This window comes from Nyctereutes procyonoides, unplaced genomic scaffold (assembly GCF_905146905.1).
Source record: "Nyctereutes procyonoides isolate TBG_1078 unplaced genomic scaffold, NYPRO_anot_genome, whole genome shotgun sequence".
NCBI lineage: Eukaryota > Metazoa > Chordata > Mammalia > Carnivora > Canidae > Nyctereutes > Nyctereutes procyonoides.
Window position 1 is genome coordinate 75,192,945 of NW_026575140.1, and position 26,019 is coordinate 75,218,963.

Consider the following 26,019-nt stretch of genomic DNA (forward strand, 5'->3'; position numbering starts at 1 on the left):
CTGTTGCCCTCCTGCAGGGAGTGTGACCAGGGGCATGTCCATCCCACAAAGTCCTGTGTAACCTTTAGAAAACAAAACCATTAAGAGCCGGTGAAAGCCGCCCTGTAGAGTGGAGGATGGATGAAAGCAGGGGTCCTGAGCACTGTCTCCTGGGGAGACCTCCACGGCTGCATCTAAGAATCCTGTGGGCCCTCCCCTTCCCCAACACATACCCAAGGCAGGAAGCCTTTGTACCCTGGGGTTAGCATTTCCGAGGGCAGAAATAGTTACACCCGCATCCAGCCCTTCTTCCTGTCTCAGAACCTGTGGTCCTCCATCCCTGCCAATGGCCAAGTCCAGCCTGTACCCGGCTTTCTATGCCAGACCATGGACTTGCCGCCACCGACCTTCTTCCTACCTTCTCCCTCCCTTATCCAGGTGCTGGCAGTGTCCCTGAGGCAACAGTGGAAGCACCAGGGAAGGAGCCAGGAGCCCTGCTGTCCCCTCGCTGACCTCCAGGCCCCTGCACCTGTCACAGCTCTCTTCCCAGAGCATCTGGGCTCCGTGGTTCCCTCCTGCTGGGGAAGCTGCCCTCCACGTGGGCACAGAGGCTGCCCTGGGCCTGGAGCGCCGGCTGCCGCTGCCCCTCTCCCTGCCAGCCTGGGCCTGGAACTGCTGCCCTGCCCAGCTGCCTGCCTGGCACAGAGGAGCTCGCCGGACCCTCTGGGGCAGCGGTGGGAGGTGAGTCTGTTTACTCCACTGCCCCACTCTCCCATGACACAAAGCGGAGCACTCACTTAGATTAATTAATCTGCTGCCCAGCCTGCTCCTCCGACCCATCTTTTATTCATGGACACGCAGCGTTCTTCGCTTTACCAGGACACGGGCATCAATATTTTATCCTGGCTTCGCTTGCCAGCTCCCCGCTCCCTCCTTCCCATTTCCTGGTGGCTCTAGGACCCTGAAGGCTGGGCATGCTGGTCTAGCCCAGGGCAGCAGCACGGTTGCCCCTGCTGCATCTCAGGCCCCTTACCTGCCCCTGTGCCAGTGGCGTGGTTGGCAGAGTCAGGCCTGACCCAGAAGCGTCTCCGAGCCAGTGAGCTGGAGGGGTAGAGGAATCAGAGGGCCGAGCCCAGAGCGAGCATCTGGCCTCAGCATTCTGAAGGGCAGAAGTACATAAGCCCTGGGAGGGTGTGTGGCTCTGCAGCTGGCACAGCAGACCTGTTAGCGTATTTTCTGGGTAACAAATTTGTCGCTGGGATGGGAGATGAAGGTTGTGTGGGGCCAGGCATAGATCTGGTCACATAGGAAGTGCTCATTTTTCTTCCCCTTTTAGACCAGGCCATCTTAGTCATTTTTCGTTTTTTTCCATCCACCTGCCACCCGCCCCCTTTCCCCAGCCTCAGCAGTTGAACGAAAGACTATTTGAAGGAACAAAGTGGTGCCGGTGATCAGGAGCACTGGTGCACCTCGCAGCCAGCTTGTAGTTCTTCTTGCTTCATTGGCTCAGGGCTCTCCAGGCTGGCAAGGAGGCACTCAGGACTGTGGGGGCTGAACTTCCCATCTGGAGGGGCCCTAAGCCGGGATCCCAGCCTGGGGCTCCCAACCTGAGGTCCGTGGAGGGCCGCTTGGATGGTTATGGACCCTTGAGACACAAAATCAAGCAAGTGTGAGTGTGTGTGTGAGTGAGTATGTGTGTGGCAGGACTGGGGTGGGTGCTGGGTGGTCACAAAGGGGTATGTTGCAGTCCTGCCCTGGAGAGCGTGTAGCCGGGATGGAAGCATTGACAGGTGGCCCTTGGGCAGGCTGTCGCACTGACTTTTATCTCAATGTGGCCTCATGGTCGAGGGCGTCTCCTGTGCTGAGCCCAGTCTGGGGGGTTGCTCTGAACACAGCTTGTGCCGTGGGTGGAGGGGATGAGACGCCATGCACCAAACCCCCAAATCCCCTGTGTTTGGTGTGGAGGCTCCCTGAGGGCCCTGCGAGACACCCCACTCCCTTCCTTTCCTCATACCCCATCCCTGATCCATCAGGACATCCTGCCTGCTAAACCCCCAAATCCATCTGGAATCCGAGCACTTCCACCGTCTGCTGCCACCCTGTCTATGCCCACTCTGTGTGTGGCCTCTGCACGGCCTCCTGCTCCTGCCCATGTCCCCCTGCGGTCTCTGCTCAGCACAGCCACTGTGACCCCACCTGGCCGCAGCTGCTCTGCGGCCTTCCCAGCTCGTGCCTGGCTCATGCGTGCTGGCCACCTTGACCCCACATGCCTGCGGGCTCCACCTGGGGCCTCTGAGCTCTTACTTTCCCCAGGTGGCCTCCTGGCACACTGTGTCACCTCCCTCAAGTCTCTGTGGAAATGTCACTCTAGCCCATCCCTCAACCATCTTTTTCCTCCCTGATCCGTGTCCCCTTGTACCAGACCAGTGACTCAGCTATGTCTCTTTACTGTCTGTCTCCTGCCATGCAGTGGAAGCTCCCTGGGGTAGGGATTTTTATATCTCGTTCACTGATCTGTGCTAGAGTTGTGCTCATGAGCAGGAGCTGGCGGGGTGAATGAATGAATGAATGGTGAATGAATGAATGAATTCCCCACCACATTACTCCATGGCCCATTTAGGACAGCCCACAGATGATACTTTTTTATCCTCAGGTCTAAGTACCAGAAGAACCTTAGCTTGTGTTGAGACACCAGTGTTCATTCATTTATTTATTCAGTGTATTTATTGAGCACTTACTATGTGCTGGATCCCATCCCACGTGCTGTGGAGACCACGATGAATAAAATAGGGCAACACCTCCTGTTTTCCTGTGTTAAGTGTTTATCTCACGGATCCCAAGGGGCTCGTCACAGATCTTGTTAGTCTTCCCTTCTGGGAACAGTTTTGGCTGCCCCCATGCCCAGCGCTAATTTTGTGAAATTTTCTGAGTACTAAAGCTGCCCCTCTGAGCTCACCTTGTTATTCTATTTTTCTTCTCCTTGTGTCTCAACTGTTTTTAATAGAAAAGGGAATGTTTCTGGCCCAGAAGTCTGGGAAGCTGCCGGGGACCCAGATTTTCTCAGGTCTCTCTCTGGAGTCTTTCTCGGACACTATCTGTGGACACTATCGCCTCCATCTCTGGGGCTTTGCCACCTGCCTCCTCCTTGTGTCACTTGTGGACCAGCTTCCCCATCCTGTGGCTGAAGATGAGGCCCCGCCACTATTTTGCTTTGAGGAAATGGTCCATTTATATGTTTAATCTTATTTTTTAAAAAAGATTTTGTTTATTTATTTGAGAGAAGGAGAAAGCAAGCACGAGCAGTGCAGGGGAGGATGGGAGAGAGAGAAGTAGGCTCCCCACTAGCAGGGAGCCCTATGCGGGGCTCAGTCCCAGGACCCCAGGATCATGACCTGACCTGAAGGCAGATGCTTAACCGACTGAGCCACCCAGGCGCCCCTATATGTTTAGAGTCTTGTATGCCTTCTTTCAAAGTGCTTCAAGATCTTGTGGCAGCATAGTGGATGCCTGTAGAGGTGTGTGTGGGGCGGGGGGCTGGGGCAGGGCTAGCTCTGACCAGAGGACGGAGTAGAGATGGAAAATACCCCAGAGAGAGGAAGAGGAGGGTGACAGACGTCCTGCGTGGGGGGACAGTCTTTTGTTGCTACTCCTCCTGACAGGCCCTCTATAAGAGTCAGCATGATTTGATCAGCCTCCAACAGACTTTTATCACCAGTCTGCTGTCTCTTGATAAGTTCCTTCTCCCTGGCCCTGCCTAGACAGTCTTGGACTTCACAGCCTCATTTGCAGATAAAGTCACTGCCCCTTTGACTGTTGGCCTCCTATCACAGTGGCTGGGGCGACCCCTGCATCCGAAGTTTCGTGCCAGGAGAAGGGATGGATGGGTATGGGGGAGGCAGGAGCAATTGGCACAGAGGGCCAGAAGCAGGGGACACTCAAGGTGGGGTGGTTGGATGGCTGGGGTGGGTGTGGGGTGGAAGGAACCAGGCAGAGGTGCTGCCCAAACAGCCGTGTGCCACAGGCATGCCTATGTCTCTCTCCCTTGAACCCTCCCTGCCACCGTCAGTACCTTGGCTTTGTGCCACACTAACCAGACAGTTGAGGGTAGGGGAGCAGGTGTGACCAAGAGAGCAAGGGACTTTGGCCTGAAAGCTAGAGGCAGAGGCATGCCCCCCATCCCTGGATCTGGAGTTCTCACTCTGACCCTTAGCCCCACCTCACTCCATGGTTCCCCCACCCCCTGGCCCACACCACACCCCCGGGTTTGAGAAGAGGAGCCTACAGTAGGGGAGGCAGCTTCCTTGGTGCCACCACTGGGGCTGTAAGGTGTAGTGGCCAACTGATCATGTGCCTTTGAGCAAGTTCTGTGGCCCCTCTGTGTCTCAGTTTCCCCATATGCATATTAGAAAAAATAGTACCTATCTCATAGGATTGTTGTAAGGATTAGATAATTTATATGATGAAGAATTCAGAAGAGTACTTGCATATAGTCAGCGCTCAGCAAGTGTTAGCCACTATTATTGTAATTTAAGAATTCTAGATGTTTCTTCCCACCCCTGTATTTCCTCCATATATGCAGAGCCTGAAATTCATCTTCCACTTAATCCTTTGAATGATAGTTTCCCCAAAGGCTTTCTTTTAAAAAATACAGAATAGCACCTGACAGCGTGAAGGTCAGGAACGAGGACTTGAGGCCTGGCTCTGTGCCTTGTGTGCTGTGTGATCTTAGGCAGTTCCACTGCCTCTCTGAACTGTGATACCTCCTCTTTAGGTGAGATGACAACAGACCTACCTGCAGGGTTCTTGTGAAGACAAAATGAGACCAAGTGTTTCAGACACTCAGCACAGTGTGTGGCATGACACGAGTGGTCAGGAAATACGAGGCTGTCACTTTCCCAGGTGCTTGCCATGCATCATTGCATCAAAGCTGGCCTCACCTCTGAGCTGTAGTGTAGGGCTCACCCTGCCCCGTCCAGGTGTGGAGATGGAGGTGGAGAGGGGGGAAGAAGCTTTCTGAGCAGGACTGGAACTTGGGCCTGCTGGATCAGGCCAGTGCTCTCCTGAGGCCTCAGAGGCCTGGCACATGTGCTCTTTGCGTGATGGGGATAATTAGGTGCTTTGCCTTAACCTGAGGCTGGGGTGGGGTGGGGAGTGGGCCCACAGGGCAGTGACTGGAGAAGCCCTGGAAAGGGCCAGGAGGGTGGTGGTAGCATGTGAGCTTATGAATACTGTAGGGGGGTGGAGGTGGGTTGTGCATTGGGAAACAGCCAACCTGCCACTTTACAGATTTGTCCCAACTCAGCCCTGCTCTCTGCCTCTGAGCCCCCCACCTCTATCTGTATTGCCCCTGCCTCTTTGGGGCCTGGCCTATGGGCTTGGGAGGCCCTAGAAATAGAGCCTGTCCACAGGGCTGGAAGCTGGGGTGCCTGCCGCCCCCCCAGGGTGTGGCCTTTTCTGATGCCTACAGGCCTCAGGAGGGATAATGACTGGCCCCAACACAGAGAAAAGCTTTAGACATGATCTCATTTTTCCCTGAGATTGTGAGGGAGGGAAAAGTGCAAGTAACAAGTAGTCCATCTAGACTGAGCAGGGGAAAAAAGCAATTTCCTTTTGAAATCTGTTTTTCTGATTCTTGAAAGATGCAATTTGGAAATGTGTTGGTGGCTCTGTCTGGGGTGTGGGCCAGGCCACCTACAGGGCATTGGGGTGGGGACCTAGGGGGGTGGTTAGGGAGTAGGGAGGGCTGTGGAGAAGGGGACCTAGCCTTGCTGGGTTTCAGCCTAGTCTCAAGAACAATCCAGAAGAGGGAGATGTGAGATGGATTGGTGCAGCAGAGGGAGAGCTGAATGCGGGTGGCAGGGATTGAACAGAGGAAGGGGGTCTGGGAGTCCTGGTGGACAGAATGGTAGGGGAATGTGCTGGAAAAATTCCAATCTGGATAGGGTAGAAGGGTGGCCCATCACCTGAAGGATGTCCATGCCTTGGGGTCAGTGTCTTCAGAAATTTCATGAGGCAGAGGCACAAATCCATCCTGAAGGACAATGAATTTCAGTCCCCATTCTGGAAAGCCCTCTGGGGGCTAGGTAATCAGATGGTAGCTTGGGGGGCTTTGCCAGAGCCTGTATGAGCAGAGGGGGCCCAGCATGGGCTGGTAGAAGGATGTAGGCCAGCCTGAATGCCTGTTATCCCCTAGGGCCGCTTTCCATGTTCGCCAGCAGCCTCCTTGTCAGGCTGCTGCTTCTTTTTGCAGAGCTGTTCTAGTAATCATGGCATGGCTGTGAAGGTTCCAGCTTGGGGGGAAGGCTGGGCCCCTTTGGGTCAGGCAGATACTGGTATTGAGACTCACTGACACTGTAAGGGCCTCCCTGGGGCTTGTCTTTCCCTCTGACACGATACTAATCCCATATTCTAAAGAACTGACCTACTAGCTGACACTCCAGTGAAGCCATCAACCCCCTGAATCCACCAACCTGCAAATCAAGCCATTATCCTACAAGCCAATCCACCAACCACCAACCAACATATGACCCTATACCATGCTACACCACCAACCCAGCAATCTTCTATGCATCTACCAACCAACCCACCAACCAACCAGTCCACCAACCTTTTTTTCCACCACCTTATCACCCCACCAACTGGCTTATCAACTAGCTCACCAATCAACCACTACCCCACTGTCCAATCAGGAGCTAGAAACCATACAGTAATATTTGCAAGAAAAGTTTAAGATAAAAAATTACTAACTATAACAGGAGGTAACTTACTAAGGTTTACCTACTAATTGTAACAGGGGATTGTCTCCCTCCTCTAATGAAACTTAGGAACCAGGGTACCTGGGTGGCTCAGTGATTGAGCATCTGCCTTTCAATCAGGTCATGATCCCGGGGTCCTGGGATCGAGTCCCTCTGGGGAGCCTGCTTCTCCCTCTGCCTCTCTCTCTGTGTCTCTCATGAATAAATAAATAAAATCTTTAAAAAAGAGAAATAAACATAGGAATAGCAGATATGGAGAAAGGCCACTATCTCTGGGGCTGAGGCAGAGCATCAGAAGGAGCGATGAATCCCAAAGAGCCTCCCCTGCATATACACACCCAGGGCTGACATCATGACCCCATTAAAGGAAGGTACAGCAAGGCCCACTAACTGGATGGCAGGAGAATTTGCTGAGGTGCCACTGAACTCTCTAGAAAGCTGCCTTCTAAGGGGTGCTGTGTGCTGTGTGGAGGAGGCAGTGTGCTGAAGGACCCCTCTTTGTGGGGACCTGGAAGAGAAGCCCCTTCATCCTGCAGTGTTCTAGCCCCTTTGACAAAGCTTAACACAGCCAGCTGGTCAAGGAGAAATATATGGGTCCAGCCATGATCACAGACAATCAGGAGGAGACAGGCAGTAGGATCGTAACTGGCACACTCATGCTCCCATTACCTCACTACCCCAGCAACCTTCTAACCAGTCCATCCACCATAATCCTACTCATCCACTGACCCATCACCCCATAACTAGCAATCCTCTAACCAGTATATCAATGCATCTACCCACCTACCAGCCAACTCAGCGACCTAGTTCTCTGGTGGTAGGCTGTTCCAGGCTGTGTGCTCAGGGCTGTGAGGACACAGTATCCACTTTCTAGGAAAGACACTTTGGAGTAATTCACCCAAATTGGGGAGATGGATGCAACTTATTCATGTGACCAGCTAAGGGTCAACAGGGACCTGTCGCACAGGTGACACCCATTAAATGGACAAATAGCAGCAGACAGTGTGCTCTGAAGTTGGTGGTGGTAGGGGGGATGGCTATGGCTTAATGGTATGGGACAACTTCGTGAAGGGGAAATGATCTGGGTTTTGAAGAATGAAAGGAAATGTAGATTGGACAAAGCTTCAGAAAGAAGGCAAGTGGGGACAAGCATCTCTGGCATCTCTAGCATAAAAGAGGACTCAGGCACATGAAGACGTCTGCACGAAAGACTCAGCATGCCGGGGGTGGGGTGGGGGTTCTTGGGCCCCCAGGGAGTGAGTCTCCGTTTTGCCCACGACAGGGAAGAGCCATCATAGCTGTGGAAGGAAATGCTGATCGTATCATCAGCTGCTTTCCTAGGCAATGGATCGGTTTTCTTTTTTTTTGGTTTGTTTTTTAGAAGATTTTATTTATTTAATCACGAGAGACACACACACAGAGAGGCAGAGGCACAGGCAGAGGGAGAAGCAGGCTCCATGCAGGGAGCCTGACGTGGGACTCCATCCTGGGTCTGCAGGATCACACCCTGGGCTGAAGGCGGAGCTAAACTGCCGAGCCACGGGGCTGCCCTGGATCAGCTTTCTACCTAATAGTGCACTTCCTTTTTCATCAAGGACTAAAATGGGGGGAAAAAAATCCAGTGTCAGGCAGACATCAAGAGGAACTTCCAGTCCAGACCTTCAGGAGTGTGCTTCTCTGGCTGAAATATTGACCTGCTCAGAGGCAGGGGAATAACTCCGATGACCCTTGCTAACCCCGTTGTGAAAGCGTTCCCCACACGCCCGGTCCACCTGCTCCCAGGCTGCCATCAGCCCAAGTGCCATTAAGTATCTTGGAATAAAAATCGGACTTCAGAATCAATTGATGGAGAGAGGTTCTCCAAACATTCACCAGAGAAGGTAATTAAATTCCGATAGGAGAAGATGGAGCTGTGTGACAGGGCGGTAGGGGCATCGTGCTGGCGCTGGGCTGCTGAGCAGTGAAATCACAGGCGTGCGCAGCCCAAAGCTGGCGGCAGCACAAAGGAAATTGGAGCAGTCAAATATTTCCCTCCTCGTTGAGTTCCATTTACATGTTTATAATAGAGGTTCTTAAGGCCCTAATGAGAAGGCTGCTCATTGCAGGGAAGAGGATGATTAAGGCTCTGCCAGACGAGATCAGGGACAGGAACAAAGGCCTGTTAATTACTACAGAGGGACAGGAGGGGAGCCAGGCTCCGTTTGCTGCTCCCCCAGAGCCTTCCCAGACTTGTACCTTCCTGCTCTCGAGGAACACTTTTGCCCCCAGCCCCAGTGACCACCGAGGGATGAATGGGATAGATCCCCAGCGCTACATTCAGGGCCTCATAGACCTTTCTACCTCCCTTCCCTAGGGGATAATTTTAGGCTGTATCTATACCATGTGAACATCTGTTCCCTGGAGAAGCGATCAGAAGAAACCATACCACTTAACTGCATGACCATCGTGTGAACCTACTGCCCACTAGGAGGTAGCCCACAGAAGCTTCTGGGCCCAGAAGGGGATCACCACAGGCAGAGGAGAAGCCTCTCCTCAGCCTCAGGACACCCAGGACACACGGATAGGCCACACTCATGCCAGATTTAGTGACCCTATGAGGTTATCTGACAAGAAGGCAAAGAGTTCTTGTCCCTACGTTGATTTTAAGGCCTCCTTAACAACCATAGTTCATGGTGTGGAAAAAGTATGGGTTTTGGGCCAGCAGACCTGGGTTCAAATCCCAGATTTACTATTTGCTTGTGAGCCTCGGTCTCTTCATCTGTAGAAATGGGATGGTCACACCTACGAATCTGCATGGTTGGTTTGATGATTCAGTGAGTTCATGTAGGCAAATAATAGGTGCTTAGTTCATGTCAGTGACCTTACCCCTAACTCCGTGGGGGTGGATTGGCAGTCTGAGGTCGAAGACCTCTGAAGTTTTCTCTGGGATCTCCCAGGGCCAGGAGCTGGTGGATGCAGCATCTGGGGTCCTTCAACAGGTCCCTGTTCCATATAGATTTTTTTCCATGATGGAGGTGTCTGGGGATGTAGAGCGGGAGAGCAGCTTTTAGTCTGGCCAGTAGTGGGTGGAAATCTGGACCCTTGCACACTGCCTGCCTCTGTGGGCTCTCCACTGTGCACCTAACTGAGGGCCTCACCTGGGTCCCATCCTACCCCGTAGGGCTCAGGAAATGAGGGGAAAATGAGATAAGAGGAAAAGACTTGGGGGGAATCTTTGATTTTCCTGTGGGGAAGAGTGATCAGAGGAATGAGTTACGTCATCAGAGTAGAGCAAATCTGGCTATCAAGAGTAGAATTTGAAAAACTTTGATTTTTAGGAAAATGATCATCTTGTAATGGCCCAAACCAGAGGTTTCTCAGTTAAAATCTAGATTCCAGGCCCAGAGGATATAGGGTCTGATGATTCTGAAGGAAAGGCAAAGACCCTAAGATGGGAGACACAAACTCTTTGAGCGGATATGGTTGCTATCTTGGTCTTCTCAGGGGTCATTACTGGGTAAATAGGTCAAAGTCATGATGTCATTGGAGGGGATGGTGGGGCAAGGCAGGTGGGGACACCTCAGGGGCTCCTTGGAGCTTTCCTTGGAGCTGTCCACGGTGCTGGCCTCAGAACCCACTGGCACTGTACAGCTTGCCACCTGCAGAGCTGCTGCCCAAGCCCACAGCGTTGATCCCCTACTACAAATTCCAGAGTCCTCAGACATATCTAACTCTAAGATGAATTTTAGTTCAAGTCTTAGTGCTAGGAATAATCATGGCCTGTACCCTGGAGCTCCTCTTAACCAGAGCTCTAGCCAGACAGAACTCACACCGGAAGCCAATACAAATCTGAGGTTCAGCCCAACCCTGTCCTTTTCCTAAGATGAATCTTAACGCTCCCTTCAGGGGTAACCTCAACCCTAGCATTTCACTTCGCCCCTCACCCTCATCTCAGACTGAACCGGAGCTCTAAAAATGTGGGGTTGTGCAGACTGGCTCTTCCTTCCCTCCTCCCTTCTCCCTCCTTATAAACATGGCTGAGGATCTGTGGCGGGCACTGGAACTTGGCCATGTGCTCCAACCTCCCTCACTGCCAAGGATCAGAAAATTCATGTCAAAGTTAGCAATGGCAACATTCCCCAGTGGGGGGAAGTCTTTGGAGAAGACATTGTTATCACTTTGCAAAGGCAAAGGACAGAGGTGGGCCGGCCGTGGCTCCTGCCCATTGCTCTCCACCTGCCGTGTGTCTCTGACTCCGGTCTCCTCAAGCCTCTAGTCCATTGTGCATGCTGTGTGGGGGAGGAAGAAGAGGGCAGGGTACTCCTCATGGAGGAGGGAACTCTCACAGAGGCAAAGCAGGTGGCTGGCTTGTGCGTAAATGCTGAGGAGTGCTGAAGGCTGCAGGAAGTATCAGACGTGATACTACCATCCAGAGGCCCCTCATGTGCTCATCCCATTGAAGCCTCACAGCACTCTGGGTGGGGGGTGTAGTCCCTGTTGGAGCTGAGAAACTGGAGGCTCAGAGAGGTTCAGATTGCAAGGATACCAGGTGGAGTTGCTTGGAGTAAAATATAAGCCTCTGGCTATGCGCTGGTGAAGCTGGGAAAGTTAGAAGGAGAGGGTCCTAGAGAAGAAAGGTTTGGAGGAACAGCTGCAGGGGTGAGGACATGGGGCTTTTGTAATGTCAGGAGAGGTGAGTTGGGGACTAAGGGGGCGTTGAAGGATGGCCCAGGCGAGATGGGCTGATAGGATGGTCTGGACTTTGCCTTGGCCCAAAGCTTGGGGAAGCTTGAGGGGGAAAGAGAACCCATGGCCAGTTCCTACCGAGGGGTCTGCTCTCGTGTTCCACGTGGAGAGCCCAGGGGTGAGATGGAGAAGGGGTTGGGGGAGCATGTCGGCCAGGAGAAGGTATGTGATGTTCCTTGGGCATCCCCAGGAACGCCCATGTGTCCCAGTCTACTGACCCAGACCACAGCCTCTGTCCCCTCCCTCCTTTCTCAGTTGGATCTCTCACAGTCACAGGGGCCTTCTGAGATCCTTGTAGGGCTCCTTCTCCCCAAGAAGCTGGGCTGTTTCCACTTTCCTGTCAAATTCCATTCCACTCACTGCTCCTTTATTTTCTAGTGACTTATAGTTGGGGTGAATATTACCTGCCTTCCAAACTGCGACATTGCTGAAAATGAAAGGAGGGCTGTTAATGATTTTTTGGAGCAGCAGGTACAATACCAGGATGTACACCATGGTCTCACCCCTCCAGCCCAACCCCAGGGCCCCGCAATACCACCCTCAGCTCCTTGAGAGTCGGTCACAGCGCAGGTCTGCAGCTTCCAGGGCCTTCCGGACAACTATTTATTTATTTATTTATTTATTTATTTATTTATTTATTTATTTATTTATTTATTTATGACAGACAGAGAGAGAGAGAGAGAGAGAGAGAGAGAGAGAGGGGCAGAGACACAGGCAGAGGGAGAAGCAGGCTCCATGTAGGCTGAAGGTGGTGCCAAACCGCTGGGCCACCGGGGCGCCCCCCCCCCCCGACAACTCTTTATTATAAGGGTTCTTTACCAGCTTGGGGCCGGGAGCTGAGCCCCAGCCCCAGCTCTCCACTCACTCTGTTGAGACCTTGGCCAATCACCCCTCCTCTCTGGCTCATCTCCTCCTAAAATGGGATGGTCATGCTGCTCTGTTCCTCTCTCACGTGGAGGGTATGTGGGCAAATGGATGCATGCACACTTGAAGCTTGCTGGAGTTATCGTCCCCTTTCCTGTCCACATTTTGGCTCCAGTTATTATTAAAGGTTTTAAAAGATTATAGTAAAATACACATAACACAGAATTGTCATCTTAACCATTTTTAAGGGTATGGTCCAATAGTTTTAATTATAATTACATTATTGTTCAAGAGATCTCAAGGACTTTTTCATCTTGTCAAACTGAAACTCCACACCCATTAAACAACAACTCCCCATTCCCTCTTCCCCATCCCCGCCAGCCACCATTCCACCATCCCAGATTTCTCTGGGAATCGGGCTGCTCTATGCACCTCATGTAAGTGGAGTCAGACAGTTTTTGTCCTTTTGTGACTGGCTTATTTCACTTAGCATAGGTCTTCCAAGATCATTTATATTGCAGCATGTGTCAGAATTTTCTTCCTATTTAAGGCTGAATAATACTCCATTGGATGATACACCCCATTTTATTTACCTGATCATTCATCAGTGGATATTTGGATTGCTTCCACACACCTTGGCTGTTGTGAATATTGCTGATGTGAACATGGATGGGCAAATATCCCTTTGGGGGCCCGCCTTCAGTTCTTTTGGATATATACCCAGAAGTGAGATGGCTGGCTCATGTGATAGTTCTATTTGTAGTTTTTAGGGGGAACTTCCATACTATTTTCTATAGTGGTAGCACCATTTTAATTTCCAGCCAGCTGGGTGTAGGGTTGCAATTTTTCCACATCCTTACCATAACACTTGTTATTCTGTTTTTTTTTTAATTTTGCTTTCATCCTTGTTTTTTTTTTTTAATAGTAGCCATCCTCATAGGTGTGAGGTGATATCTCATTGTGATTCTGATTTGCATTTGGTCTCAATGTATTTTTTTAAAAAAATTTTGGCCCCAATTAGTTAAATTCCCCTCCTCCATAGAACCTTCATTCCCTGGCTATCCCTCTCTGTACCTTCCAAGATCCTCAGACTGGCTTTGCAGGGGTCCTTGATTATTGCCTCTCATACTGGCCACGGACAGCCAGCCCGGTGCAGGGGACATGGTATCTTTCTTCCCGGCCTGCCTTAGCACAGCCCTGGGGCCCCTGGGAGCTTTCTCTGTCAAGGGTGACTGGATGCTGGTTGAGCAGGTCTTTAGTTCAGCTGCTCTCAAGCCTAACCCTGAATCAGAATTGTCCAGTGGGCTTGCTAATCCCCAAACTGCTGAGACCTGCCCCTAATTTCTGATTCAATAAATCTAGGGTAGCGTCTGCAAATTTGTATTTCTAACAAGTTCTCCGGCGATGCTGATGCAGCTGGTCCAGGGACCCCACTTGGAGAACCACTGCTGTTTTCAGCAAAAACCTAGCTGGCCCTGTAGGGAGCCTTCAGTCTAAGGGGTGCACTGGCAGCCAGGAGATGGCCTCAGGGGGAGCTTGTCTTGGGAGGCTTGGAGGGGCAGCGCCACAGACACCCGGGGAATGAGCTCCTCTTGCCTAGGGGCAGAGGCGGCCTCCAGTGTTTCTGGAGAATGTAAGTGTTGGATGTCCTCAGCCAGAGCTGTAACATCGAAGTTTAATCTGTACAGAGCCATTAGGGGGTGGGGGCGCTGAGCGGGAATGGGAAGCCGGAAGGCGGCTGCATATTTCATGCTACTCCTGGCTTTGAAGGTCCCAGGAAGGCAGGCACTGGCAGCCGGTGACAGCTTCATCGTAATGAGGGATTGGGAGGTGCACCCCTGCTGGAGGCAGGGTGCAGAACCTGGGGCTCCTTGCCCCGGGGTGGGGGGTGGGAAGACTGGATGGGGAGGAGCAGGGGGGTTGCCTGGTGGGCACAGATGGGAGGGGGGAGGATAATCTGTGATCTGGGCCCCTCCACAGCTCAGCCCCTTCTCTCACAAGGATCTAGGGGTGGTGGCTAGCTTCCTAGAGGACTTTAAGGGCCTGCCTCTGTCCCCAAGGGCACATCTGGAATATCCCCCCACCCACAAAGAGGTGTCTCAACAGCTGCAGAAGCTTCTGGTGGAGCAAAGCCCCAGTGTTCCTGAAACTGTCCCCAACTGGGCTTTGGTGGTATCAGGAGCCTCTGAAAAGAGAATAGGGCTCACTGCCACTGGGTCTTGGATCTACTTCCCTTCCTACCCCATCCCCCATCCACCTCCACCAGGAAAGGCCAAGGCCATTTTTAACGAGTTTATAATTGAGGGCTTAGGGAGAATCTGTGAACATTCTGAAAAAGCCCTTTGGTCTTTCTTCCTTTTTGCTGCATCGGCCCCGTGTTTAGCACAGCCATGATGTAGCAGTTTAGCCCCTGAGATCCAGGGTGAGGGGACCGTAAAGAGGCAGGATCCCTGCTCACCATCAAGCTGTGTCGGGGGACACTCTCTGGGACCAGAGGTGAGGAGGGGAGGGCAGTCTGCGTGGGGCCAGCGCCTCCTGTTCTCAAGATACAGACTAGAGGGCTGTGCGCCCCCGTGAGTGGGCTGCATCGACAGGCTGCCTGCCTCCGGGCTCAGCAGGGCACCGTGCCAGCTGCTGAGGAGACACCGGACAACTTGGAACATGACCTCGGTTCCTTTACTCACAGATAAGCAAATCATCAGTGGAGACTGGATGGAGGGAGGATACCCGGGCAGGATGCAGACTCTGCTGCCCTCTGCCCCACCGTGCCCCATTTCTAGGGCCCCACTTGCCCTTCCAAAGGACTTTGCAGCCATGGAGTAGGACAGGGCCTGGAGGGTGGGAGGCTAGGAGGTCATCGCATTATGGCTTTCCATCAGACAGATCCAGGTTAGAACCTCACCTTTGCTTCTTAATTGCCAGAGATGGCACCTGGGCCAAGCCACCTGAACTTTCAGAGTCTCAGCTTGCTCATTTCGAAAATGGGGACATATAGGCAACTTTTGCAGGGATGTTGTGAGGATAGGATACGTGGGAAACACTTAACAAGGTTCCTGGCACCCTGTGAGCTCCTAATAACCGACACGGGCAAGGCCTTGAGATGGATGCGTGGAAAGCAGGTTAAGGCCTCTCCCAGGCCCAGAGCCCTTCCCTCCAGCCCAGACCAGGTAGAACCAGGGACCAGGCCTCCGAGCCCCCTCCCTCAGAGCGGGTTAGAGTGAGCATTCAATCCTGATTAGCTCCACCGGCTCCCTCGTAACCTTTTCATTAGGAAATTATGTTTAATAGAAATTGTTCTGACACCTCTCAGCGCGTTTCCCTGCAATTCATTACCATCTCCGGGGAGGGGGCAGGCAGCTGAGTGGCTCCATCAAGGGAGCCCCACCCCCTCCCCCGGTCCAGTCATTCACTGCCTGTGTCCGTGGAGGGGACGCAGGACAGAGGTGTTCCAGCTTGGCATTCCCAGGAGGAGGCAGGCCAGCTGTTGGAGCACATCTGGACGGAGCCAGCCCACTCTTAGCACCCTCCCCTGGGTCTGATTTGGGACCTCCCAGCTGCTGCCAGCGATGCCTGTGTGTGGATGGCATTTGATTCTTGTTCTGTCTTCAAACTGCCCCCAGCAGGGAGAGGGCTCGGTGGTCTCCACCTGCTGCAGAGCCAGAAGGCCGAATGTGCTCTGGTGCCTCTGCCTGCCTGCAAACTCTTCCTCTCTCCCTGCTCCCTTCCTCCCGGAAGCCTCCCTGGGTGGATCCCCTCTGGGTCTGCGCCTGGTGCTAGGATAGGAGGAGTTTATACTATCCGGCTGGGGGGTGGGAGGGGAGTGCGGTTGGCATCCCCCACTGGCTGGGACTGGGGGAGGCAGGGTGGTCATCAGTCCTTGTCCTCATCCATCAGGGGCTCTCAGGATTCAGTTCTGAGGCCAGGGCCTTCCAGAACCCTCCCATCTGTCTCCTCCTAACTCTGGACTGTTCTGTTTCTCCTGCTCCACCTTGGGAGGAAGTTGTGGGGGGGAGGGGCGTAAGTGGAAAGTCACCCCATCTCTCTCTCTCCCACTTTCTTCCAGACCTGAAAACTGGTCGGGAAGTTCTTTTCTGTGCCTCTCCCATTTTGGTCCCAGGCTTCTGGAGGCTGCTTTCTCCTTTCTTGGCGCCTTGGATTTCTGCTCTGTGAAACGAGCAGGCACCCTCATCCTGTTCTCCCCTCCAAAAAAGAGGGTGACAAGAGCTTCGTGCTGTAAGGGCCCTGCCTCTCAGTGCTTTGGAGATCTGGGGAGCCAGCTCAGACGCCCCAGCATGCTCTTCCTGACCCAACGACTGGTGAGACCCACCCCCACCCTTGCCATTTCCGTAACCAGTATCTGAAATTAGCAGCAGCCTAATCTCTCTCTGCCATATCACTCAATGGTGTAATTGTGCAGAAAAAAAATGTATTAAAATGCAAAACACTCAGTTGTAGTTCTTTATGTTAAATCCCGTCTTTGCTCTATCTCCCTCTTAATTTTACAAGGTTTTTTTCCCCCCGCTCCCCCTTTCATAAAAGGGAGAGCTGGGCATGCAGGGAATCATTTCAACTCCCCTATAAATCTCTAAAATGAATACTTAAATTCGAGGAAAAAAATACATTCTTACACCTTTAATTTCCCTGCTATGAAGTGTAATGAAAAAGCCTGATTATTTTTAATTCTTCCCTTTAATAATTCAGCGGCAGAGTGATTTAAGGCTGGGATTCATAATTACCTTTCCACTTTCTTGGCAAATGGACTTTTAATAGAAATGAGAGCTCTGGCAACTGAAATATATTTCAACAGGTGGCTGAAGGGTCAGGCCTGATGCCCATTGGTGTGCAAGTGCTCCCAGGGCCCCTCTGGGCTGCGGGGTCCGGGCCAGGTGCGTGGGCCAGGTGGCTGGAGGGAGAAGCATACTGTGTGTGCTCACTAAGAACCATTTCTTGGACAGTAATGAATGGTCACAGTGTGGGTGTTAAATGATCCATTTATCCTGGAAGAGAGAAACTGGTACAAAATGGCCATGAAGAAAGTCTTCTGATTAGCAATAATAACCCAATAACCAAGAGCTTAATGATGGTGGCTGCAATTAATTGAGCAAATACTATGTGCTGGGCATGGTGCTAAGTGCTTCCAAGACCTTCCCTCTTCTCATCTTTATAATAGTCTGTTAGGTGCGTGGAAACTAAGGTACAAAGAGGACTAAAGGGCAAAGTCTAGGTCTGTGAATAGGGCCTCATTTCTGCCTGACCCTAGAGACATCACTCCCTCTCCTAGACTGATCTCCCAAGCACTGCTCAGGGTCCGTTACCCAGAGCTCCCTGTCCCCAAGGAGGTGATGGAAGCAGACATGGTGCAGCGTAGGATTGAAGAGAGGCCATGGAAAGGCACCAGGTGAGGTACGAGTCAGGAGCCCTGGGCGCTTTCACTAGGTCCACTGCCAGCGCGCTTGGAGACACTGGGAAAATCACTTCTCTGAGCCTCAGTTCCCTCATCTGTACAATGGGGATAATAAAAACTGACTTGTCTAGCTCGGAGGACTGCAGTGAGACCCGAATGAGGAAATACATGTGGGAAAGCCTTGTAAATCCTCAACTGCTCTACAAGGGTGAAGTCTAGCTACTGTTATTTGATGACAGGATGCATGAAACGGATCCATTTCTGTCCTTCTCCCAAAACCATTTTCCCTGCTGCCTGCATGCCCAGCCTTTCTATCAAAATCCAGCTCAGACTTTATATCTTCCTCCAGGAAGGCTTCTGGTTTGACTGCTCTCAGGACTCATTATTTCATGACTCTCCAACCTCGTCTTTCTCTATTTTTTATATTCAGTTATTTGAGTCCTTAAGTTCCTTGAGAACATAGGAGTGTGTGTGTGTGTGTGTGTGTGTGTGTGTGTTCTTTCTCTCTCCTGTCAAACCCACTATAAGGCTATTGACTCCTTTTCTTTTTTAACTGGAAAAATGCCTCTGCATTCTGACTGTAACGCATCAATACAGTTGATTCACTGCCTGAATAGAGACATAGATGGTGAAAACCCATGGATAATCCCAAACCATGAAATATTGGTATTGGAGTGCTATAGCATGCAGTGAGACAGCTGTACAAACACACACACAAGCTCACGTGTACACACCCTTACTGTCCTGTAACCTGTGTCTGGCTCATCCAAACTTGCTTATGTTGTGAAAATGATCCAGTTGGGAACACTTGTACCCAGCCCTTATTTCACAGTTTATTGAGTGCTTTCCCATACATTAAAGAATAGTATTCATACAATAGCCTCCTGCAGAGAGAGGTAGGGCAAGGATCATTGTTCTTTTCCCAGAACAGGCGAGGTTAGGTGGCTTGCCCAAGATCTTTCTCTGAGCGAGGAGAGCCTTAAAAGGCTTTTGCACTCCTGAGCCATGACTCTCCCAAGATAACAGTGGCCGTCTGGCTAGAAGGAGGGAGTTTTGGTATGTGTCTGGAGGACTCTCTGAAGGAGGAGGTGGCTGCCCGGTACACGGACTTAGGAGCCCCAGAGCCATGAGCTCTGAAGACAAAGCCCTTCTTGGGTCCAGCAGGGATCTCAGTTCTGACCTAGCCTTCCTGCACACATCCCATTGAGCCTCCCTGTGCCCCAGTCTTTCCAAGGACCCAGGAGCCAAGTTCCCCACTCTCGAGTCTCCATTCTTCACACTCTGGCTTGCAGTAGCTTGCTCCTGGGGGCCTCAGGAGGAGAAGAAAGAGCTCGAGTCAGAGGAGTGGGTCATGAGGTTGCCCAGACCTGGGTGTGGGTTGGGTGTCCCTTCCCCGCCTCCCAATAATGCTCCCTGGAATGAGAAGGCAGCAGAGGGGCCCTCAGAGACACTTGAGCCCTGATTGGGAATAAGTGTCTGATAATGACTCCCATCAAATGTCAAGCGGCCTTCTCAGCTCCTCCAGGGCTGATTGCTCCCCCTACTTTGGGGGAGGCCTGGCCCTGCATGCTTCTCCACCACTGAGATCCCACCCTGGCTCTTTGTCAGGGCTTTGTCTCTGAGATGAGCACTCTCTGGGGCTATGGACAGTCTCAAGTCTCCCTGTTCAGATCACTGGGTCTTTACCCCTCCTGGATGCTGCTGCTATGGAGTGGGGGTTTCACAGATGCCAAGATGAGTGAGCGGGGTAGGACTAAAGTTAGAACTGATCCCACTGGTCCTAGGGCTGGGCAGAGTAAGTGGGACCCTTGTCAAGCTCTTTACAGAAAGGGTCCTGCCTCTTCAAGGCTCTTGCTAGAGCACAAACCCCAATATTTGCATGGCTATGACTTGTCTTCTCTTAAGGTTTAGTGTATTTACTGGCTAGTGTTTTATAGCAAACCACCCCAAAACCCAGTGACTTGAAACAATTAGATTTATGATTTCTCATGAGTCTGGGGGGTATCTGGGTGGTTCTTCTAGTCTTGGCTGGGTTGGCTTGTATACTTATGGTTGACCGTGGGTTGAGGCCTCTGTTGATCTCTGGACTCTCATGTCTGGGGGTCATCTGGCTATAGGTGGGTTTAGGCACTCAGGTGGGACAACTGGGCTCTTCTCAACATATCCTCATCCTCCAGCAGACTAGCCCAGGCTCGCTCACATGGTGCTGGCAGGGCTCTGAGAGAGCATGGGAAGTCCCAAGGTCTCTCGAGGTCTAGCCTTGGAATTGGCATACCATCACATCTGTTGAACTCTGTTGATCCAAATAAGTCACAAGGCAGCCCACATTCAATAGGAGGGGAAATAGACTTGATTTCTTATTGGGAGAGACTCAAAGTCATGTTATAAAGGGGCATAGATATAGGTAGGGGAGGATTTTAGGGACATTTTGCCTGCTTTATCCAGCCTCTGAAGCCCCTTGTTTCTCCTCCTCCAAGGTCTGAATGGGAGGATGTGGCTTGATCACCAGGGCAGGACCGGACAGGACCTTGACGACATGACCTTCCAGGCTTCTTCTTCTTATGCCAGGTTGGGATGGGCTCCTGTTCTTCTGTTAGTGTGACATCCATCACATCACCATCCAGCTGCATGACCTGGGGCTCTTCACTTCTTTGGTTTCTGCCTCAGTTTCCCCATTGGTGAACTGAAGTATTTGGATTACATTTGATAATTAGATCAGACGATTAGTTATTGGGAGCATACCCCATGCAGGAGATGTGCCAGATATTGGGCTGGAAGATCTGAAAGGGCTTGCAGGGCTGGTGTGGGAGGACATGCTGGCAGGGGACAAGGTGCCCAAAGGTGTGAAGAGAGAGGCTGATTACAAAGTGAATTAATAACCATCTCTACCACCTTGGGGGAAGTTGGTTCCCCCATCTAAGCTGGTTTCCCCTTTGGCAAAACTGGCCAGTGGAAGTATTTGGTAAGATACTAACTGATGGTACATTTTTTAACTGCAAAGTGTGGTGCACGTGTCAATGGCTGAAGTCACTAGCCCTCTCCTGGACATTGATTTTACTGGAGAGAGCTGTGGGGATTTTACTTACTTCTGGGGAAATCTGATGTTGGTGTCTCACCATTAAGTCGGTGCTCCTTGGGCTGAAGAAACATGGTGGAACTTGCTGGGTCAGACACATAGGGGTGAAGGTTATAGAAACAGGGTCATTCTTTGTCGTCAGGTGGAGGATGCTCAGGGAACTAAGTCTCACTTGCTGAGCATTTGAGCAGATTCAGATTTGGCTAACATCTTTGGTCACCTGCCATCCCAGGCACTCTCTTAGATGTCACTGCTTTATTTTCATCCTCGCTGTGACTTTGTGGGGGCGTGCTCCTTTCCCACTGCACAAACAAGGCTGCCATGGCCTGTGGCTCAGACAAGCAGAGTGACCCTCGTTCATCCACACAGCTAGTCATCACGTATTTAGAATCTGTCTCCTGCTGACAGCTAGAAAGAGATAATGGCTACAGACTTGAGATGAGGTTTGGATGCAGCATTTCTGCTTCTGGTACTATGACTTTTCCTACTGTGTCGCACTGGGGACTGCTCTGTTCCGCGACCATTGGGAGTAGAGCAAGCTGCTATGGCCATCAGAGGCAGTGGGCAGCATTCAGGTTAGATGAACCAAGAACTTGCTGATGACAGGGGCTCACGATAAAAACAGTAATAGCTAGGATTATTAAGGACTTTGTGCCAGACACCGTGCTAAGCCCTTTGCAAATAGTATCTTATTGAATCCTCACAGGGACCTTATGAAGCTTGTACTATTTAGGTGGCTTGCCCAAGGTCACACAGATAGTGAGAAGTGGTCTGGGGTTTGAACCCTGGTGGTGTGGCTCCATCTGTAATGTAGCACTCTTGGCTAGGTTGGTGGGTCAGGTGCTTTCTGCCTTAAGTCTCTCCAGGCTCCCAGCCAATGAGCGGCTGTGTGCTACCCAGGGGAAAGTGGAGTGCAGGTCCTTTCTGTTTCCAGGAAAGTACAGCTGGGGCTTATGGGAGTCTGCTCCAAGTAGGGCAAGGTATGGAGAAAAAGTGGTTATGGGAGAGCATCTGAGGTCAGCCTTTCTTTTTCAGGGAGTGATGCATTACTCAGATACCCAAGGCCATTAGCTCCCTCGATGGGTGCTGCTCTCTGCTTAGTTGTTTATCATGCCCAAGGGCGTGAAATTGATTCCAGAAAGCTTGTCTATTTCCTCTGGCTCTTCCTGCAGAGAGGGTGTGTGTGGGTTTGTGTGCGTGTAGGGTGTATGCGTGTGCAGGGCTGGCCAGGATAGGGGACACCCTCGGGTTGGCAGCATAACCCATATGGCACGTCTCTTCAGGGGCTTTTGGGGTTTCATCTCCATGTCCAAGAATGGGTATTTTCCCAGGGCTGAGAGGGTCAGAGGGTAGAGTGGCGCAGAAATGGGAACAACTGGTTGGGAGGAGTAAACGCAAGACTATCAGAGGTGACTAGGGAACTGGGCAGGGGTCGGAGGACAGTCCTGTGTTATTTTAGGGAACATTCTGGTGGGGACCACAGTGCCTTAGAGCCCATGGGTGTGAACCTGGTAACAGATTTTGCAGAAAGTAGGGACTAAAATACGGGCCATTCTCTATGTATGCTGCTAAGACCGGAATCAGGCATTGGTGGATTTTTGATGTCAGTAATAAAGACAGTGGCAATAATTACATTGAAACAAATACTTAGTCTGATCCAGGTTCTAAACTAGACCTGATGAGGCTTGGGAGGATTCAGAGAAGGGGCTACCTGGTCTGGGTCTTAAGGATGAGTTGGTTTCGCCATGGATGGGACATGCTTCTGCATCAGTTGGGGTTCCCAGCCATAAGCAATAGGAATGACTCTGACTGATTAAGCAGAAAAGGAAAAGGAATCTAGTAGAAGGATCGTGGGTGTCTCATCTAATCACAGGGAGGGCTGGAGAACTAGACTCAAGATGCTTCCCTGTACCATAGACCCAGACTGACGGGGTAAACCCCAACCACCAGACACCAGACACCAGGGAACCTCTTCTGCTGCTGCCACTCTCCACTGATTCTGGGCCAGGAACTCAATCCTGCTATCACTTCTGCCCCAAAGCAGGACACCTCCATGTCCACCCTCACCAGCACCAGTGGATTCTGGGCAATGCACTTACTCAAATTCCTCCCTCTAGAGTGAGGTCTCCTATGGGTGAATCTGATTGGGGGGGGGGTCTGAGTCACAAATCTGTGTCCTCGCTGCTGCAAAGGAGGCTGGGCAACCAAGTTTCTGTTTTCTGTTTGACACATGAGGCTGGAGACTCTCAAACTCAGCAAGGATATTTGTGGGCAACTAAACCAACCAGCAACAAACATGATAAAGTCCACCACAAGGATGGTAAAGCCAGAGGATAGGAAATGTATCTTTGCTTTGCCAGTGAACCTCCTGCCTCTAGCTTGTGCCTGGCATCAGGTAGGTAGTTGTAGAATGAATGAATAAATGGCAGTGATGAGGTGCTGCTGATCATGGGGCGCAGACAAGCTGGCCGTTCATTTATGGATATCCCAGGAAAGAGTTAAGGCATCTGGATGGCAACTTGTGTCTTACTTGGACCATCTTGTCAGCCATTCTGTTATCTGGGCAATTGGTTTGATTCTTTATTCTTTGAGGTTGGGCAGTGATCTGGTTTTTAGGATTAGACAGAAAGGAATTGACCCAGTTCATGCAGGACAGGTTGAAACAGCATGGTTGGCAATTAAAACATGCTTTGATTTCAACATTCTCTACACGTTTGCTCAACTGTTACTCCAGTGAATACTGTCTTACCCAGTGCCTTACCCCTTCTACCCAGGGGGAGAAGCGGCACCCCCTGCCCCACCCCCATATCCTGGTTTGACCTGATTTGTCTAAAGTCATCCCAGTCCCTGCTGACAGTTGGTCAGGATAGGCCAATGAAGTACAAGGAACAAGGAGAGTTTTTCTGAGGGGTGCAGGGAAATCTTCTGTATACTTCTAGAAGAGTCTTTGAGAGTTGCTCTCTTCTGGTTTTCTCTGGACATTGTCATGGGTGGATATAAGGCTCCTAACTGCCCCAGCCATCTTGTGGTCTAGTCTGAGGATGATGGATACACAAAAAAAGAATGACAGACTTCCAGATCACACCAGACTTACACCCACATTCTGCTCTACCTCCAGGGTAGAGGTAATTAAATTTCCATATATCTGAGCCACTTTGAGCTGTGTTCAATATTCACTGTCCCTGAAAACCCTCTAACAGCTATACCGATCGCTGGTTATTCAAGTGTAATGGCAGCCCAATCCAAGAGACAGCAAAGTTGGCATCTGGATGGTGCTAAGGGTGCTAAATAATGTTCCTTCTCCTCACTTTCAAATGCCTTTCCATTGGCACATGTGATGGTGTCCAAGATGTGTGAAGAAAGGTCCTTCCCTTTCAAGGCAGCTCTCTGCCTAGGGACCACCCTGTCCCCCTTCCTCCAAGAGGGGACCATGTTTCAGATAGAAAGACTCCAAGAATAGGTGATGGCTCATAGTCACTCAGCATGAAGGACTTTATTGGGGAGGTATTAAGACCCCCGTCTGCCACTACTTGGGACTCAGATGGAAAGAGACCTTTGGCAGAAGGGGAAGGGGCTAGAGTCCCCTGACTCCCCAGCAAACAGAGATGGAGGAGTTGCTTTCTGTCCACATCCATGGCCTGGCTTGGCCATAGTTCTCCCAGGGTGGAGTGGGGTAGAACAGCCTGTGGTGAGCGCTTGGCATGTCCTGTGACTGCAGCTGGGACAGAGGCTGTCAGGGGCACTTGTGTCCCAATCACCACCCTCTAGGGGCATGGGCTGGCCCCATGTGACTTAAAGAGAAGTGGAGGGCCCTGTGCTCCAGAGGGCTCCAAACTGCTCCATATTTCCCTGGGAGGGGAGTCGGGTGGAACATAAATAAGACAATTTATTCAGAGAAACCATCTCCCCTATTTACATTTAAATTGAATAATTTAAAACACCTTTACCCATTTCCAAAAATTATCCCCCATTGGACGGGCAGTCCAACCGCATGGAGGGGGTGCCATCCTGGGGAAGGGCCTAATTACATTCCCTGCTACAGGGCTGAGGTGGGAGGGGAGGTGGGGAGGGGGGAGGTGGGGAGAGGCAGACAGGCCTGAGAGGAGGGAGCTCCAGAGGAGGCAGACATTTGCTCACAACCGGTAGGAAGGAGAAGAGAGCCAAGAAGAGATGTGGTCCCTTTAAAGAGCTTTACAACTGAGAGGTGAAGGACATAAAGTCTCCTTTCATCAGAGGAGTGAAGCCTTTAGGACCAGCCAAGGACATCACTCAAGTTTGATCTGGGTCAGCCATCCTCTGTTTACAGCTCCTGCAGACCCAGTCTCTGGCATGGGAGCAGAAGGGGAAGAGGAGGAAGGGACAGGCTTTCCTCTGGGATGGCTTAGTTACGGGTGTTTCCCAAACACCTGTTATTTGGCAGGCAGGCTCTGTGCCGAGTGCTGGGGACGCAGGGCTGACCCAGCTTGGCCCTGCCCTCCTGGGCTCCCTGAGACTGGGAGGAAAGCTGCTTTCACAGAGTCTGGGTGTAGCGCAGCAGTGGGGGGAGGGTCAGGGTCCCAGGGAGGGGGGTGGAGCCCCAGGCTCACAGAGGAGGGCCTCTCTGGATGGCCCTGGAAGGATGGGGGGATTTCAGGAGGTGCTGAGGAAGACAGGAGGCCTTGCTGAGAAGGGACAGTGTGGGTGGAGCTCAGGCATTGCGATCCTCTGTCACTGACTCTGGTTAGGACTCTGAGGAAGGGGAGCCCTCCTACTGCCCAAGTGCCTCAGTTTCCTCACCAAGTTCCCAGGGAAGTTGCAGACCCCTGATACAGAGGGATCTGATTCTTGGCATTGGCCCAGTTGGTCTTCAGGGCCCTGGGGCCCCTCTGCCTCCGGAATCTCCTGGGCTGTCTCCCTACTTCCCCGCCCTCCCCAAGATCACCTCCCCCAAGCCTTTCCCTGAGGTGGAGCTCTCTCCAGCTTCCCTTCTCTCAGTCAGGGTGGCCCAGGACACAGACTAGACCCCCAGAGGACTCAGGCTTCTCCCCAGTTGATGACAAAAATGGCAGGTGAATCGTGTGGGTCAGGGTAATTTGGCCTGGAGAAGGGGACAACGAAGGAGGCTGGTGACAAGCTCTTTAACGCTTATGACACCCCTGGGAGGCAGGCATGATTAGCTCTGCTTAAGAGATGAGGAAACAGAGGCTCCACGCTGGAGAAGCCAGAATCTGAACTTT

At 51.7% G+C, this 26,019-nt stretch overlaps 1 protein-coding gene across 8 annotated transcripts in view; it reads left to right on the forward strand.

Moving 5' to 3' along the window:
• The window catches only part of LOC129496708 (uncharacterized), a 283,680-nt gene that overhangs the window by 112,302 nt on the left and 145,359 nt on the right, over nucleotides 1-26,019 (forward strand). For all 8 annotated transcript variants that reach the window (XM_055304914.1, XM_055304918.1, XM_055304920.1 and 5 more), the window contains one exon: nucleotides 418-720. The gene's annotated coding sequence lies outside the window, so the exon portion shown is untranslated. The remainder of the gene's footprint in view (nucleotides 1-417; nucleotides 721-26,019) is intronic.